The sequence below is a fragment of the Equus przewalskii genome, chromosome 7 (genome assembly GCF_037783145.1).
Source record: "Equus przewalskii isolate Varuska chromosome 7, EquPr2, whole genome shotgun sequence".
Classification (NCBI taxonomy): Eukaryota; Metazoa; Chordata; class Mammalia; order Perissodactyla; family Equidae; genus Equus; species Equus przewalskii.
In genome coordinates, this window is record NC_091837.1 from 81,249,618 (window position 1) to 81,266,881 (window position 17,264).

A 17,264-nucleotide genomic window follows, 5' to 3' on the forward strand; every position below is an offset into this window, starting at 1 on the left:
AGAGCAGGAGACCGGAAGCCCGAACGCGCTTCCTGGACACAGAGAAAGAAGGGGAGGATGACCTAGGAAGGTTTCCAGATTCGGAGTCTAGAAAAAAAGTAAACTTGAGCCATTCCTGACAGAGGTAGAGAGCGCTCATGGGGAGCTGGTTGGCCTGAGGACACACGGAATTTGGGAGAAAACAAGAGGAAATTCAGCACTAAACTTCAGATGAGAAATAGGACTGGGAATATACTTTTATGACTGATATCATGAGGAAAAAAGCCTTTCTGAAGAAGCAAGTCCACAGAGGAGAAGAGAAGAAGGGAATGGCCTGGGGACCACTCCGAGTGCTCAGAGTTATGGTGGAGAACGAGGGAGAAGTGCAGAGAGGCAGTGTGACGAGCATGTGGGTGCCGGGAGTCCCTACAGGGCAGGGGCTCACCCCACTCATCTTTGCATAGATGCATGCAACTGAGCGCAGCTCAGGCCTCCAGCAGGTGCTACCTAAATGTCTGGTAAATGTTTATAGAGGGAAATGGAAATGCGGTAGTCAGAGAAGCAGGAAGAAAACCAGAAATAAAGCCATGTTGCATAATTCAAAGGAGAAGAATAACTCTAAGGCGGTCAAGGGCTAATGCTACATGGAAAATTACAAGATTTCCTGAAGACCAAAGGAAATACCGAGGGTTCCAGGCTGCGGGTCCACCAGAGTGGTGGGGTGGGTGAACAGTGGTCATGGCAAATTCTGCTGCCATGGTAGAGTCTGCACAGACCCCTAGGGTGGCACTGCCTTATTTGGTACGAAAAAAGTCCTCAGGATTTATCATATTTTCAATTTAATTTCTGCCCTGTTTTAATTTTGACTGTGAGATCTGGAAACTTCAAATAAAAGTCTGAAAGGAAACTTGGGATATTCAAGCTTACACAGACTCCATTGACACTGTCTGGTTATTCTACCCTTGATTTTGGGAAGAGGAGAAACTGGCATGGAAATTACCTTTTTTTTTTTAAGATTAGCACCTGAGCTAACAACTGTTTTCAATCTTTTTTTTTTTTTTCCTGCTTTATCTTCCCAAAACCCCCGTTCATGGTTGTATATCTTATTTGCAGGTCCTTCTAGTTGTGGAATGTGGGACGCCGCCTCAACGTGGCCTGACGAGCGGTGCCATGTCCGTGCCCAGGATCTGAACCCTGGGCTGCCACAGCGGAGCGTGCGAACTTAACCACTCGGCCACAGAGCCAGCCCCCCCCCCACTTTTATTTTTTAAAGATTGGCCCTGAGCTAACATCTGTTGCCGATCTCTTTTTTCTTCTCTCAGAGCCCCCTGGTACATAGTTGTGGGTCCTTCTAGTTCTGTTATGTGGGACACCGCCTCAGCATGGCTTGATGAGCAGCGCTAGGTCTGCACCCAGGATCCAAATCGAATCGGCGAAACCCTGGGCCGCCGAAGTGGAGCGCACGAACTTGACCACTTGGCCATGGGGCCAGCCCTCAGGAATTACCTTTTTTAAAAAAAGACTATTCAAAGACACTGGAAGTTTATTTCACATCTGACGAAGGTACTTGATTAGAGGGACTCCTAACAAGAAGAATTGAAGATCTAAGTAAATACTCCCCATCTGCTCCTGGTCCCACCACCTGGTCATTATTCCTTCTGCTCCACTGGTAGGTTTCAGCCAACCAATTCTGTTTTATTTGTGCAAGTTGAGAGGCCACCTGTCGTGGAATACTCACACATTAAACAAAGTGAACATTTTTTATTTCTGTGCTTCCCATATGATTTTTTAAACACAAAGCACCCACTTTCACCTTAAGCAGATTTGAGAAATGCTGACTCTGAAGAACAGGTATAAACAAGGCAATCTTTTGTTTATGAAGATTGTTAACGACCCACTCCTGGAAGGACCCCTCCTTTCTCCCAACACTGGTGACTTAATCCATCCACAGTGTTTTGCTCATTTCCCTGGCTGTTATGGGCCAAAGTGGAGAAAAAAGGTTTTACAAGGGGACATGGTATATTTGTGCTAAAAACAGGCAGCACACAAATGAAGAGAAGGGAGCCCCAAAGAAACACCAGGTGCAGGGAACAGCGTGAGTCAAGGCAAAAGCGAGAGGAAGGAAAGTGTGCCATGTTTGGGGGACCGCGTATCTGGGGTGGGGTGCAGGGCAGAGTATGGGCCTGAGGACTACAGCCAAGAAGGCTGGAAGAGCGGGGAAGGAGTCTTTGCGGAGGGCTTGAACCATCAGGCTAAGGAAGGCTGGCCTCTCCCGGAGAACTGGGCACCAGTGGAAGTTTGGAGCCAGGGAATAATATAAAGGTCACAGAGGCGCTCTGGCAGCACAGAGGAGAAGGAGCAAGCCCGCAGGCAGCCCTGTCAGCTGCACAGAGTGCTGTGGGAATGGACGCACGATGGGGTGACCTGACCTCCCCTGCTGACCCCGCTCCGACTGGTGCCCCACAGTAATGTTCTGGGTCTCCTGGAATTGGCATCAGTTCAGAGCCAGTGTCCGGTAATCCTCGAAAGGTCTAATTATTGCCTTCTCCTAGAGGCACAGTTACCCTGGTCACTGGCTGTAGGTCCCTCTGGGAAAGGCTGGGTGAGAGATTAACAGCATAAATCTTTGGCAGTGAGGCAGGGTCCTTCCTCAAGGGGACCCAGCCTCTCCTTCACTCAAGGGGTTCTGGGTCTGTAAACTGGCTCAAGTCTGGAAATTCACTGAGGGGCCATGACTCTCTGGTTTTATGATTCAAGTTAGACTTATGTTCACTTGACCTGGAACCCTTCTGCTTACACAGATCAAGTAAGAATTCAGTAGACTGTCCATCATTTCATTTCTGGGAACACCAAGAGGACAGAGTTTGAAATGAACGAACTGAGATGTTAGTGAGTGGATACAGAAGAAAGTGAGAAGATGGAACCAAACATTGACTGAGATGTGGGGACCAGGACAAGGTACCCCCAATACCAGACACTGGCAACATCGGGGGAGGGCTTGGTTTGGGGGAGGAAGAGGTGGGGCTGGGTTCAAACTGGTGGTGGATTGCCCAAGAGGATGTGACCAGCAGAGAGTTGGAAATTTGGGATGGAAACAAGAAAACTGTCAGGTCCTGAGATAGGGGTTTTGGAACAACCTGCATACAAGTTGTAAGGTTTAGAGGGAGCAGATGAGATCTCCAAGGGAGAGAAAAGAGAGAGAAGAGCTTAAGGCCTGTAGCAGGACCAATGTCTGGATTTACCCTAGTGGGAAAGGAAAGAAAAGCTGATGGGTTGGACAGAGATGGGCGGGTGAGCAAGGTCGGAGGAAGAATTAGGCTGTGTAATAGAAGCAAGAAGGTCCAGTGTTTAAAGAGAGATGTTTCCCTGGGTTCCAACTGTTATAGAAAAGTAAAACAGCATGGCTCTGGATGTCCTCAGAAATTGGTGTGTAATCCCCTTATAAGACAGCTGTTTTATTAGAGCGATAGAAACAGAAGACTCACAGGAGGGGTGGTGGGAAGGGGGAAGGGAGGTGAAGACGCGAGTTAAAGAGAGACGATCCAGGTTTTAAGAAGAAGTTTAAAAACATGGGGAGGAGAGATGATGGCAGTCCAAAGAGGAGCAGAATTAAAGGCAGTTTCTTCCAGGATTTGGGAGCCCTAGGTACACTTGTCGGTCGTGAAGGGGAGACAGTAAAGGTTCTGGAAGGCGAGAGATGGCTGGGCACCCCTGGAAGGGCCTGGGCTATTCGAATGGAGGACGAGAGGTAGAGAGGACAACATGAATGTACAGGAGATGACTCACAGAGGCCTCAGTGGGGAGGCCTCGGGGCTCACCCTGTGGTTATAATCTCAGTGGTGGGGGCGGGGGGGGGGAGTGTGGACTTCAGGCCCAAGGAAGAATAATCTTCTATTTTTTACACAACAGTGAATGTAAGATTAGAGTTGAGTCTTTATTATCTTATCATTGGCTTAAAATTTCATTCTCATGTTATACTTTCCAAGAACGTCTCGTTAAAACTTCCTTAATTCATAATGTTTCTCATCAGCAGTGAGTTCCTAGTCACAATTCTAGGAGCAAATATATTAATTTAAATGCTTATTGCTCTTTTGTGAATGAAATACAAAGAAACTGAACTTCTAACTAATGAAAGACACTGGATTAAAAGATAATATTTTATCTGGGTTTCAGTTCAGTCATATGTCTCAGAAGGAGCTTATCTTGCCCATAAGCCTCCTACTCTCCTTTCAGTTCATTTTCCCCCTTGCCACTCATGCCGTGATGGAGTTTTTTATTTTCTTGCCATTCACTTCTGCAGGACTCTGCTAAATAAATCCAGTTGCTTCGAGCTTCATCCGACTTTGAAGATTTGGCTCCTCCTGTTGTCCTTGTAACCCACACACTGGATCCTCACTCGTGATTTGATTGTTCTCTGACCCAGTTCCGAATCTCCAGCCCTTCTCTTTACTTCAGTCCAGCTCATCCCAAGTAACAAGCTTTACCCTCACACGCTGCTGTTCTCCCTGTGTCCACTTGTCATCTTGTGGCCTATATTTCTTCACATCTTTCCACAGCCTTCAGGAAACTGCCTCTTGAGAGTGCCGGTCTTGTTCGCTCTTCGGAGCCCACAGAAGTCTCTGTGTGGCATCCTTCATTCCCAGTTTTAAGCCATCTACTTTTTTAAAGTGGTCCCTTTTAATTCTTAATTAAAATTCCCTTTGGTGGAGCACGGCAGCTTGGTAACCCCTGACTTTCTACATTTTCTTTTAGGGGCGTCTGGCTTCATTTTAGTCCCTCAGACACGTACCATGAAATAGGTACTTGACAACGATATATGTTGCTGATATATAGCTCTCTTTCTCTGGAATGTAAAATATCATGGCATTTGGCACTATTCTAACTTGGCCGCAGTCTCTGTCTCTACATAGCTAATGATGCATTTGCCCACAAGGCAGAGCCACACTATGTGAAGGCCCTTCTACAGACGCAGCAGGGTGAAGCTCTTAACTCATGAAAATCAGGAGACACCTCATCTATGATCATCCTAGTCCCTGCACAGGTTGTATCAGAACGCAATCAGGTTTTATCAGAAATGTAATCCTTTTGTTGTATGGGGTGGGGGTGGATTGTAATGAATATGATAGTAGAATATGGCATTTCTAGTTACCCTATATTGTTAGGGGTAACTGGTTAGTGCCCCTAAAAATACTGCATTTAATAGTTTTGAAATTCTGAGCTTCTCCAAAAGAAAAGAGGAAAGGGAGGAAGTTATGATGCTGTTAACAGCCACATGAAGTAAGGTGTCCCATTTTAGAGATTAGAAAACCAAGACTAGAGAGTGTCTCTCATGGTAATAAGTGGCCACAAGCCACAACTGAGACCCAGGCATCTTAGGTCTGAATTCCGAGCTTTATCAAATATAGGTCCCCACTTTTCCATGAAGCATGAAAAAGTGGGAAAGGAGTTGCAGGAAGGAGGTGTGAGAGAGAAAGAATATATAGAAATTTCAAATTTGTTAAGATACATGTCCCCTAATTCATAGATTGCTCTTGATTGGGACTATGTCACCTGAATTCTTACAGGCAGTGAAAGGGAAAAGCAAGTAAACAGATTCAGGCAGACTGTATATGTTAATTTCCCTCTCCAAACGACAATGGTTGGTTTCAGATGCTCAAATAAAAATGAATGTAAAAACAGTAAAAGAGCCAAATCTCTTACTCTTGCAGCCAGTTGAAGCCACTTGGGTGCTTTTCTTGGCAAACATTCAAATGTCACACGCCAGCATCACATGCTTAATACTATTTTAGTCAATATGATTTGTGTTAAAGTCACCTGAACTGGGTGATTGTTTGATCTGATTATCACTGACAGGTCCTCGTATAACACCCCTCGCTGCTGACAAACTCACAAGAAAGACTTTAGTTAGGAAACTAGCATTTTCTTAGAAAAGGAAAAAAAAGCAGTTCTCAGTAAAAGAAAAACCACAGAGCTACCGCATTCAGACAAGTTGTACATATTAAACCACACGCGCGCACACACACACACACACACCTCATCATACAATGTTTAGGTTTTATCTAATCCACAAATGTGAGTAAATTCAGAATTAAGGTGTTGTCGACCAGAATCCTACTCCTGACTTTCCCTGACACTGAGAATATATTGAAGAATGATGAAACTATACTCTAAATTACCTCATTTGTTCTCCATACAGCTCTAACAACCCCCAAGAATCCACAGGTTCTTTACTTAATAGGACACCGACAGCCAACATTCTTTCGCAGAACTGGTCAGAGTTGTCCCAGAGATCAAATCTATTTCTACTTCAAAGTACAGGGAAGCTCGGGCCCTCAGGGACTCAAGGTCCCAAAATGATGTCAGTTAAAAACATTAAAGGGAAGCGGGAAGAAGCTTTTCTGTCAGGTGGAGCCTCTCAACAGAAAAATCAGGGATGAAACAGCTAAGACAGGCCAATGACCTTGAGGTTGTACCCCAAGCGATGTGGGAGGGCAGGCTTGCAGGCCAAAAAATACAATCTCAATGGCAGGCAGTGGCTGCAAAAGCCAAGCCTCTTGGTGGGAAAGCTGAGCAACATAGAAGAAATTGAAGGGAGAGAGGCAAAAGGGATAAAGAAGAAAACTGAGAAGGACAACAGAAGTGGTGGCAGATATCGGCAGCCAGGATGAAGGCAGAAAGCACAGACAGTCCATGACTTAGAGGAAGACAGGCAGTGAGTACGGAAAGAGAACGGGACCCCGCTGCCACCTCAAAGGAGAAAAGCTAGGACAAACCTACTCGCACACTCAGGAGACGACCAACCCTTCCACCTGCTTCCCAACTTCTAACACCACACACAGTTAATCTGAAAGTGTTTAAAACAAAAACCATGTTCATGGGAACCCTCAGACAGATCTCACCTTGACATCCATCCACCTGCGTATATTCTCAAGGTTGACGCAAATGTTCAAAAGTTATGTGTGATGTGTGCTACCTTTCGAGTTCTGACAAAAGCTGTACAGAAGCAAATGAAAGCCGAGAGAGAAATTTCTAGCTGCCATGCTAACCAAATAACGTCAAGTAAAAAAAAAAATCATCCCAAAAATACAATAACACTTTAGGCCATAGGGTTCATCTCTATAAATATGACTTCCCCAGAACCCAACTCCAGTGAATCGTGATCTCCTCTCAATGAATTCTCTTACATATATTACCATGATGGTCTTATTTTGGCCTCATATTTGTCTTGAAATTTTGGATTTCAAAGGGACCCTGCCCCCCCCCCCAGCCTCGCCTGCACTTTAGAAGCACTGCTCTTTGGAGGTGACAATGTCACAGCCACATGGCAGGATGCAGAGAAAGGTACTTTCATACACTGCTGGTGGAAATAGAAATTGCTGCACCATTTAGAAAGCAATTTGGAAATGTCTATCCAAATCTAAAAGTGCTGTCCACAATCAAGCCATCTCATGCCCATATCAGCACAGGGATGTTCATTACAGCATTGTTTACAGGAGAATCAGTCAACAAGCCATGCTCTAGTCAACCAAGGATTAGTACGCAGTCATGGAGAAGAAACAATGGAGGAATTTCAATAATGTGTCACTGTCAAGTGAGTAAAAAGTAAGACGCAGAGAAGGACACATGATCTGAATTTTATAAAACAATGACAAAAATCACAACTTACATGTGTGAATATTTATATCTATCTATCTATCTAAATGTTTGATATAATTGTATGAGCATGGAGTAAAGCATAGAAGGATATACACAAGGTTAATAACACTGGCAATCCGGGGGAGAGCGATTAGGGTGGAGGGAAAGAGAGGAGTGGGAGGAAAGAAACAAGTGAAAATGAAAGAAGATGTCAACCATAAAAACCACATGGATGCTATGATCTCATTTATAGGAAATCACGTTCTGTACTTAGGCACATGTATATAAACAGATTATGACAAACGGTCTACAAAATGCCAATGGTTTTTATTTCAGGATGTAGAGATGTTTTTGAAGATCATTTTTATTTTATTCCTTATATGTATTATTAAAAATATTTACAATCACATGTATTATTTATATAATCAGAAAAAATTCATTGTGGGTGAAATATGAGAAGTCCTATACAAGGCAATATAGGTCCCCAGAGCAGAAACAAGTAGAGAGATAAGGTTGTAAAGTCGGGCTGGGACCAGACTGAGAAGGTTCTCAGTGCTAGGCAAAGATGAGAGAAGAACAACTTATAGGATGTGTACCAACATCTTAACAATATGCTGGGTTTTCGTGGTAGATTATGAGTCATTTTTTTCTTTTGCGCTTTTCTCTATTTTCCAGATTTTCTGCAAAAACTATATCTTGCTTCTGTAATCAAAACAAAAACATTGTTTAAAAAATTATGCCATGAAGGTTTTTAAGTGGGAGAGGGTAATCATCAAAGTCACATTTTAGGATACTGTGTGGGGGCCTCCACAGGCCACATGACATTAAAACCCATTTATGAAGCAGTAGTGTCAGCGTTGAGAAGAAAAGGCACCAAATAAAGAGGAAATGGTGGAAATAGGAAGGAACATAGTGGGCCTCAGGCGTTCTCTAAATAAAGGGATGAATAAGTGAAACATTGCTGAAGAAGAACTGCTGAGTCTCAGCGGCATTCGCATAGTTTATATAGATGTCTGCAAAAACACAGCCAAACATCAAAATCAGTTGCTTTGATCCCAAAATTACAGAGAACTGTAATTGTTTTAGAGACCGGCCCATTTTTAATAACAAGTCGCTAAATGCAGCCACATCTTGGAACCCATATCAAGGAAAGGTGCAACACCCAAGGGAAAAGACAAAATAAGTGGGAGAAACCAAAGAAGATGAAGAGAAATGATGTGATAAGACGCTGTAAAAGCTTTCCTCCACCCAGAAAAGCCATGCCCCATTGACAAGCACTGCATCAAACAAACACTGGGATTTTGTAGATCAAATAAAGCTATTCCCAGGTAACTTCTGGCTTGCATTTATTTTATACTGTAGCCAGCCTACCAAGTTTATGATCACTGCTAGGAGAAAATACAGTTTTTATTCAATTGTGGTTTGCCTTTTTCTAAAAGTTGTCACATTCTGAGAACTCCCTTTCATTAGAAGTATTCAGGAAAAGGATGGGTGGCACCGTGCTGAAGAAAGTGGCCATAGCAGGCTTCCAAGAACTTCCCAGCTTTAAGATTCTGATTCAAGATGAGACATCACACCAACTGCCAGATTTTACACCTTCTGTCTCAGATGCTCCAGCTGAGTAGTTTACTAAATAAACTGTGTTTATGTTTTCTGGCATTCCTGAAGCAGATGTAATACAACCGAAGGGAAACAATTTTAGTAATGTAATTCATGCATTGCCATCTAAACACCACGTAATCACGAAACTAAAATGTTTACCCAATAATCAAAGACTGAGGCAAAGAAACCAAAAGGCATTTTGTAAGACAAAGTACTGGCCAGTACTTCCAATAAAAGGATTTATTGAGTTATCCTGAAATGGCCCTTCAGAAAAAGTCAATGCGGCTTGGTTTCTAATGACACAAAGGATTGCTCTGCTATTATTCCAATGGTCAGAAAAAAATGTAGGAGGAATTAGGTTAGTTTTCATAGAGAAACAGGGTTCTCTTGATGGAGTTTCAGGATAGGCTTGTCAGAAAGTGAGCAAACAACCTCTTCCAGATGAACATCTCCCCTCACCGACCCCGCTCACTCACAACCTTTCTCCACATGTGGAAACTACCTCCAGTGTCAATCAGTGTCTTTCTCATTGTCTATACGCATGGTGTGTTCGCTTCTGCCTTCTTGCCTTCTCCCCTGCTACTCCCTCTGTCTCAGTATGGCCTCTTCATCAGCCCAATTCTCTCTCTTCCTCCAAATCTGGCTCAAAGCTCACCTCTCCTCTGTCTGCCATCAACAGATTCTGATCTTCCATTCTTTCTGAGTTCTCTCCTGCTTTGTACACTCAACACGAAATAATTAGCAAGTTTGTTGACAAGAACAGTTTCAATGAATGATTCCTACCAGATCTTCTAAAACCCGTGTTATGGCACAGTGGGGAGAAAGGGAAAGCTCCTTCCTCCCTTTCTTTTTTTTTCTTCCTTCCTTTCTGTTCTTCCTTCCTTCAATTTTAGTGTTTGCTGAATGCCTCCTTTATGCAAAGCACTGTCCAAGGGTTTTTCATCTCCTCACAAACCTCCCTAGAAATCAAGAGCTCTCTACTAGTCGAATTGTGCTCCTCCCCAGCCTTCCAGGGTCTTTTCACGGTGTCACCGTCTGCTCAGTCCCTCGGTGCTGTCTTTGGTTCTTCTCTCCTCCTCAGCCTTACTTCCAGCCAACTGCCAATTCTGGATCTCCTATCTGCCTCCTCCTTTTTATTTTTCTGCCTTTATATCTCCCCTAAACACCAAAGCCTCTTCATAACTGGTCTCCTTCCTTCTCGTCTCCCTGCCACCAGGTTATCATTGTAGCACATGAGTTGGTTGCTATCACTGCATGCATCCAAAACTTGATGTGATTCCTGTTGTCTACATAATATAACTCAGTTCCCTAGTTTGACATTAAAGGGCATTTGCCTTTCCCATCCCACCACGTATTGAAGCTTATCTTCCAAGCAGACAGGACTTCATCTCATTCCCCCACATACCACAATTGTACTCTTACAGGTTTTTGTTTGTGCTGTTTTCACTGTGTGAAATGGGCTTCGCCCACCTCTGTCCTACAGTAAAATCCTACTTTTCAAGTCCAGCTCAACTGCCCACCTAACTTCCCCAGGTCAAAATTGATTGTTTTTTCTTCTGAGCTTTCTTAGACTTAGTTGTTTACAGCTCTGATACTGCCTCTAGAGCATAAAATCCTGGAGAGTAGAGATAATATCTGTTTTACTTTGCATTCCGACACCATGCCACAACCATGGTAGTGTTCCTGAAGCATAAGCAGAAATGAAGTTACTAGCACTGGTAAGTGAATTTACTAGCTACCATTGCCTTCCAAGTGTTCCTCAGAATTTGAAGGTAACAAACGTTTATGAAGTACCTACTATGTAAAGGGAATTCTAGCAGGAGCTGTAGAAGCAAGCAAGCTAGTGAGCTGTGATGCTTATAAAGTGTCTTTTGAAAGATCTACCTCACTTTACTATGCTAAGCCACCAAATACACAATTATATGAAGACATATCCAGCCTGGTGAATCAGCATTCATTCAGAGACCTTTCCTCCATTGCTGGATATCCTAGGGGGAAGATCCCTATGTTTCAAAAGCACTCAAGAAAAGGAGGCTCAGAACTCTGGAAATCAGGGCTTCTCTTTCCTTTCAGGACAGAAGTGGCTTCATAGGAAAAATACAGACATTCCTCTCTTAGCAGTATGAATTCTCAAACCCAAAAGTTACCTTAACTTCAGTTATAAAGAACATATAAAGCCATGAAAGTAGCTAAGAAAACATGAATGGCTGGGAAAACTAAAAATTTTATTACCTGTGAAGTTGTGCTGCTGGATGAAAACTTTTGTAAGGGATGATAATTTTTTGTTGGAAGACTGGTATTTTGATAGCAGCTGTGCAAATTTTTCTGAAGCGTCAAGGTGGTCTATGACATAAGGTAACCATATGTCCAAACTTGTCAGAGAGAGTCCTGGTTTACACCTGTTGTCCCTGCAAAATTATTAATAGTGCCCCTCCTTTTACTCTCCTAACTGTCCCAGTTTGAATGATAAACTATATGGCCATTCTATCTATGAGCATATTATCGGACGTCATGGCCTGTCCATATAAGGCAAGATGGTTTGCTCAAATACACCGGGGAGCTGATGCCGAGAAAAGGTGGGGAATCCAGGCTTCCTGACACAAAGCCCACGCTCTATCTCACAGAACATATTTCCTCTAAGTTGCTTCCTCATCAATTAATCAAGAAAAACACTTTGGGAAATGTTAAAGATGCCTAAGCATGGTTTCTGCAAACTAGCACTTACAATTTATTTGGGGAGATAAAGCACATCCACATTCACTAATTAAACAGGGTCAGATATAGTCATAATATGGGGCCAACCATGTGGTTCAAAGGACAATTTCAAAAGGAGTTAGCGAAGGAAAAAATTGCTCTACGGGCTTCAGGCTTCAGGGAAGGTTTCTGGGAAACCAGGGAACCTGAACCTGGCCTTAAAGGAAGGAAGAGGGAGAAAGGAGAGGGAAAGCTGTTCTTCTTTGAAAAAATAAAAGTAGAAAACAAACAAAACTGGGACAAGAATAAACCACTAAGTGATTCTACAAGCACTATTATTTTATATTTTAGAAGATAAAAAACAAGATAAAACAAACACAATGGTCTATATAGCTTTCCCAAAATCTCACAGTGATTTAAGGCAGAGCAATCATCAGATCGAGGTGTGTTTCAACCAGACAAGTGCTGGCTGCTAGATGACAGTGCTCCTCCCTGTGATGTGGTGAGAAAAAAGCGGCCACCTTTTGAGTTCTATCCCCAGCTTTTTCACTAACTGGCCATGTGTCTGTGGGCAAGTGGTTTCATCAGTTTTGAGCCTCAGTTTCCTTAAGTAAAATGCTAGGGTTGGATGAGGTGATCTCTAAGAACCTTCCAATCTCTGGCAACCCATACCCCTTTTACAGTCAATTCCTGGTTTTGTTTAGTATGTTCTAGGTTTACCTCAATAGTTGACGTGAGTGTTCATTTCCAGCAAAATGGCAAACATGGGGTAGACCCTATTGGTCCCTTCTCACTCCAAAGATGTGAAATTCTCAAGAAAACATCACAGATTGAGCTAGGAAGGAAGAGAGAGAGAAGCATAGGCTCCAGGAATGAAAATAAAAATTGAAGCCAGAGCTTTAACAAAAAGTTGACTCCATGGTGCCCAAGAGAGTTTCAGACCTACACAAATTCCCCTAGGGATCTGGGGATAGTGATTAGATTCTAATGCCTATGAGGAAACATGGCCTTGGTCCTATGTGAGGTAGGGGGAAGCCAGAGCTTTAAATCTCAAAATCTCAAAAGCTTTAAAAAGTCACCCTATCCATGAAAAGGGGAATAAAAATACTCTGCCCACTGGTCCAAAGACGAAGAGCATAAAATTGCCTTATATTCAGAGTTCAGGATACCTTTCATAAATCAAAACCCTAAACATGAACTACATTCAGTTGTAGGATCAGAATTTATACTATCTGTATGTCTGTGTGTGGGAGCCCCATGACAAAAAATGAACATAAACACAATCCCAGGACCACTGAAACTCCTTAGATCTTCATAAAAAACAATATGTGTCCAATATGTGAGGACAATTTAACAACTAAGGACTCACAAGATTCCCATAGAAAAGAAATCTCTGTGAAGACGAACTTGCCAAAACACACACACAAGGAAACAAACTACCATGAGGGACATTCATAAAAGGAAATTTTTAAAAACTAAAATCCTAAGAATTGGAAAAATACTACAATCTGAAACGGACTACAAAATAAGATTGTTTAAAATTATTAAAGTGATAAAAGAAAGACAAAACCATAATGAAATAATAGGAGTAAATGAAAAAGCAAAAGTAAATAAGCAGACTTGAACAAGAACAAAATAGAACTCCTAAAAATAACTCAATGGAAAAGTTAGACAATAGAGTAACACAAATATAGAATTAGTGAACTGGAAAAACAGATTTGAGGAAATCAACCAAAATGCAACATAGAACTTCCAAGTAATGGAGAATTGAACACACCGTATCTAATATTGGTCTCACCTGAAACTTCACTAAAACTAAGGAAACTGACCATTGAAAGACATAAAGCCACAAGGACAGTGAGAACAGGCAAACGGAAAACAGTAATAAGATTTTGGAAGATGGAAAACAAATGGACAAGTAGTGATAGAACTAGCAGACCAAAGGAAGCTGACACCTAAATTAGGAGTAAGAAAAGTTAGGAACCAACCAGCAGATGCTCAAAGGTCCAGGAACAGATAGCGCTAGTTACCTCCAGAACTGGGGAGGGGGGAGAAGGGAAGAGTGACTAAACTAAGAGAATGGGATGGAAGCTATTTAAGAACCAGTTATATCTCTAGATACCCAGATCCCCACTTCGAGTCCGCCCTCTTGGGCAGCAGCCTCTATCTCAACTGGTAAAACTGGAGGTTTGGTCTCTAGAGACAGGGTTCCTGGATTGGGAGATGCCACACATCAAACAAAATAGAAAACGGCATATCGAATGCTGACCCCTCCAGTCTTATTCCTCACCTGAGCTCTCAGCACTGGGAGAGGCAGATCTTCACCCTGGAGGTGAGAGTTTGGAAGCGGGTTCTCTGGAGAATCTGACCATCCCCTTGGTTCTCCAGTAGGAGACTTTGGGGGTTGACATTAGGAGTTCCCCAACACATAGCATAGACATATTATTCTACAGTACGCTCAAAGTTGACAAGCCCCTCACGCATCTTCAGAGCTTCCAATAAGTTGACTAGTTCTTCCTTCTTAAATATGAGCAGACAGTCAAGGATTACCAGACAGGCAAGGAACACCTGCACATGGAAGAGAGTTCAAAACAACAGACAGAAAAGGCAGCAAGGAGGAAACAGAGACTACGAAGGGAGAAGAAAATTTCAAAAGAGACTAAAATGTTTTTTTTTTTCAGATAGCTAAGAGAATGTCACACACATGAAAACAGAACAGAATGCTTAAAAAAAAAAACCCAACTATTTATAGATGAAAAGAGGAAATTTAAAACAATAACAGAAATGAAAACCCAATAGACAGGTTGGAAATTAAAGTTGAAGAAACGGCCCAAAAAGAGAGCAAAAAGATGGAAAACAGAAGAGAAAACATAAGAAAAATAGAGGACTGGACTAGAAAGTACAACACCCAAATAATAGGCATTCTGGAAAGAAAGACTGGAGCTAACAGAGAAGCCAAGAACAACAGATTGAAAGAACACACTGGTTACTCGGTACAAGAGAGGAAAACAGACTCGCTCATAAGACAATTATTGCAAAATTTAGAATACTGGGGAAAAGCAAGGATTCTACAAGTTCTAGGGGAAAGAAAAAAAATCAGGTGCAAAGCATCAAGAATCAGAACGGTTTTAGCCTTCTAACAGCAACACTGGGAGACAGCATACAGTAGAGCAATGTCTTCAAATTTCTGAAGAAAATTTATTTTTGACCTAATTTCCTTCTGCAAGACAAACAAGCCATCAAGTGAGAAGGCAGAATAAAGACCTTTTCAGACATTCAGAGTATGACCGTATCTCTTGTGGATTCATTTTTGATAGGTGACTACAAGCTGGGAGCCACAAAAATGAGTGAGTGAAAAAAGAGGGAATTTCATGCTATCCATCATAGGACTAAAGCAGAGGGGTGATGGGATGAGGTGAGCTGACAACTGGTCTGCAGGCACAGAGACCAGTCCATCCAGACTGGACCAGTAGATCAAGAGAAAGACATATTGAGGGCTGTCACCACTGCACTAGGTTTTAATTCTGATAGCCTGCAGGAGAGTGTGCTCCCCTAAACAATAGAGTAAATCAAGAAAGGGAATCCAACTCAACCAGAACAGCAAAAGAAAGTTCTAGAATAACAAAGAAGAGAAATCCCAGCATGACAGCTGTACAGCAGACCTAGAGAAAAGTCCTGATAAAAGGAAAATGGAAGTCTTCAGGAGGAACGTCATCAAGAAAAGAAGTACTAGAACTAACCGATTACCGATGTGATCAGCCCTGTGGAAAAGCGTACTGGATAGAGGGGAACTCTGCCATAAGTATGAAGAACACTAAGGAAAAAAACAAGACAGATATTAACTTCATAAAAATAAAATATTCAGCTGTTAATGCTATTTACACAGGCAAACTAGTGAAATCACTAACAACTGATTTAACCAAAAATTGCAAAATAGTTATAGTGGGAGAAAGCGGGAGGGAAAGCAGTGAATACGGCAATGTAAGAGAGCTAAATCTTTATTTACCATAACAGGAAGACATCATGAATAAAATTGATAAAACAAGGATAACAGGACACACATTATTCAGACATGTGGAAATGGATACATGCCAGAAGAAAAACTAAAATATGGAGTGATGTTCTGGGGAGAGGAGGGTGGGGTAGAATTTGTTCCCATAGAAATTAAGGAAGCAGCACGTAAGTAAATACTATGTACAAGGATGTTTTTGTCTACAACGCTTGTGGAGACGTAAAACTGAAAATAACCCAAATGTTCACCAACAGCGGAGCAGCTGAAGAAACTGTAGTACAGTCATACCGTAGAATTTTCTTAGCTATTTTTTTTAAATGAGTTAAATCTGTATCCATTATCTGGAAGGATATCCTTAATGTACTGTTAAGAGAGAGAGACAAGTTATAAAGTAACGTATATAGCATGATTGGATTTTTTTTCAAACAACAACAAAACACATTTAATTTACATGAATATATATGTGCATGTGTTTATATGACTTGGAGAAACAGGTAGAAGAATGCACACCAGAGGTTAATCTGGTCACCTTAGGAAGCTAAGAATGGAAAGAGTAGGGAGAGAATAAGAAACAAATAAGACCACAGAAAAACAGAGAAATGGGAAATATGAAAAACAGGTTAAGAGACATGAAGAAGAGAATAACAAGGTCTAATATACATATAATGGAACACTGAGAAAGATATAATAAACAGAACTAGGGAGAGACAATATTCAGAGATTATGACTATTTTCCAGAATCTACGAATATTAGGAATCTTTAGATTAAAGAGGCACAGTGAACCTCAAACAGGACCGTGGTGAACCTGCAGATCATCAAAGACAAGAACAAAAGGAAAGACAAAAAAAAATCTTTATAGCAATTAGAAAGAAAAAAATATGTACCTCTAAACGAATGACATACTGTTATGGACTACACCTCAACAATAATAGATATTGGAAGGAAACGAAATAATACTTTCAAATGCTGAGGAAAAATATCTATGTAGAAAAATATCTATGTGGAATAAAAAATTATTACTCAAGACTGAAGGTGAGTTAAAGACATTTTAAGATAGAGACTGAGAGAGAGAGTTTAATATTCCCAGATCCTTGATGAAATAACTACTCAAGAATGTACTTCAGTAAGAAGAAATTTAAACTGAGAAAGGAGGAAACAGAGTCCAAGAAGCAACAACAACATTTATTGAGGGCTTACTCTGTACCTTGCTGCACACCAAGCACCTTTCAAAGTGATTTACAAATAAATTAGGATTCAAATTAAGGCAGTCTGGTTCTGGATTTCATAGTCTTAACCACTATGTAAATAAAATGGCACCTATTTTGATAAATTTTTAAAAAT

At 41.7% G+C, this 17,264-nt stretch overlaps 1 protein-coding gene across 2 annotated transcripts in view; it reads right to left on the reverse strand.

Annotated features, from left to right (window-relative positions):
• The window catches only part of BCL2 (BCL2 apoptosis regulator), a 173,690-nt gene that overhangs the window by 75,914 nt on the left and 80,512 nt on the right, over positions 1-17,264 (reverse strand). The gene's annotated exons all lie outside the window — the stretch shown is intronic.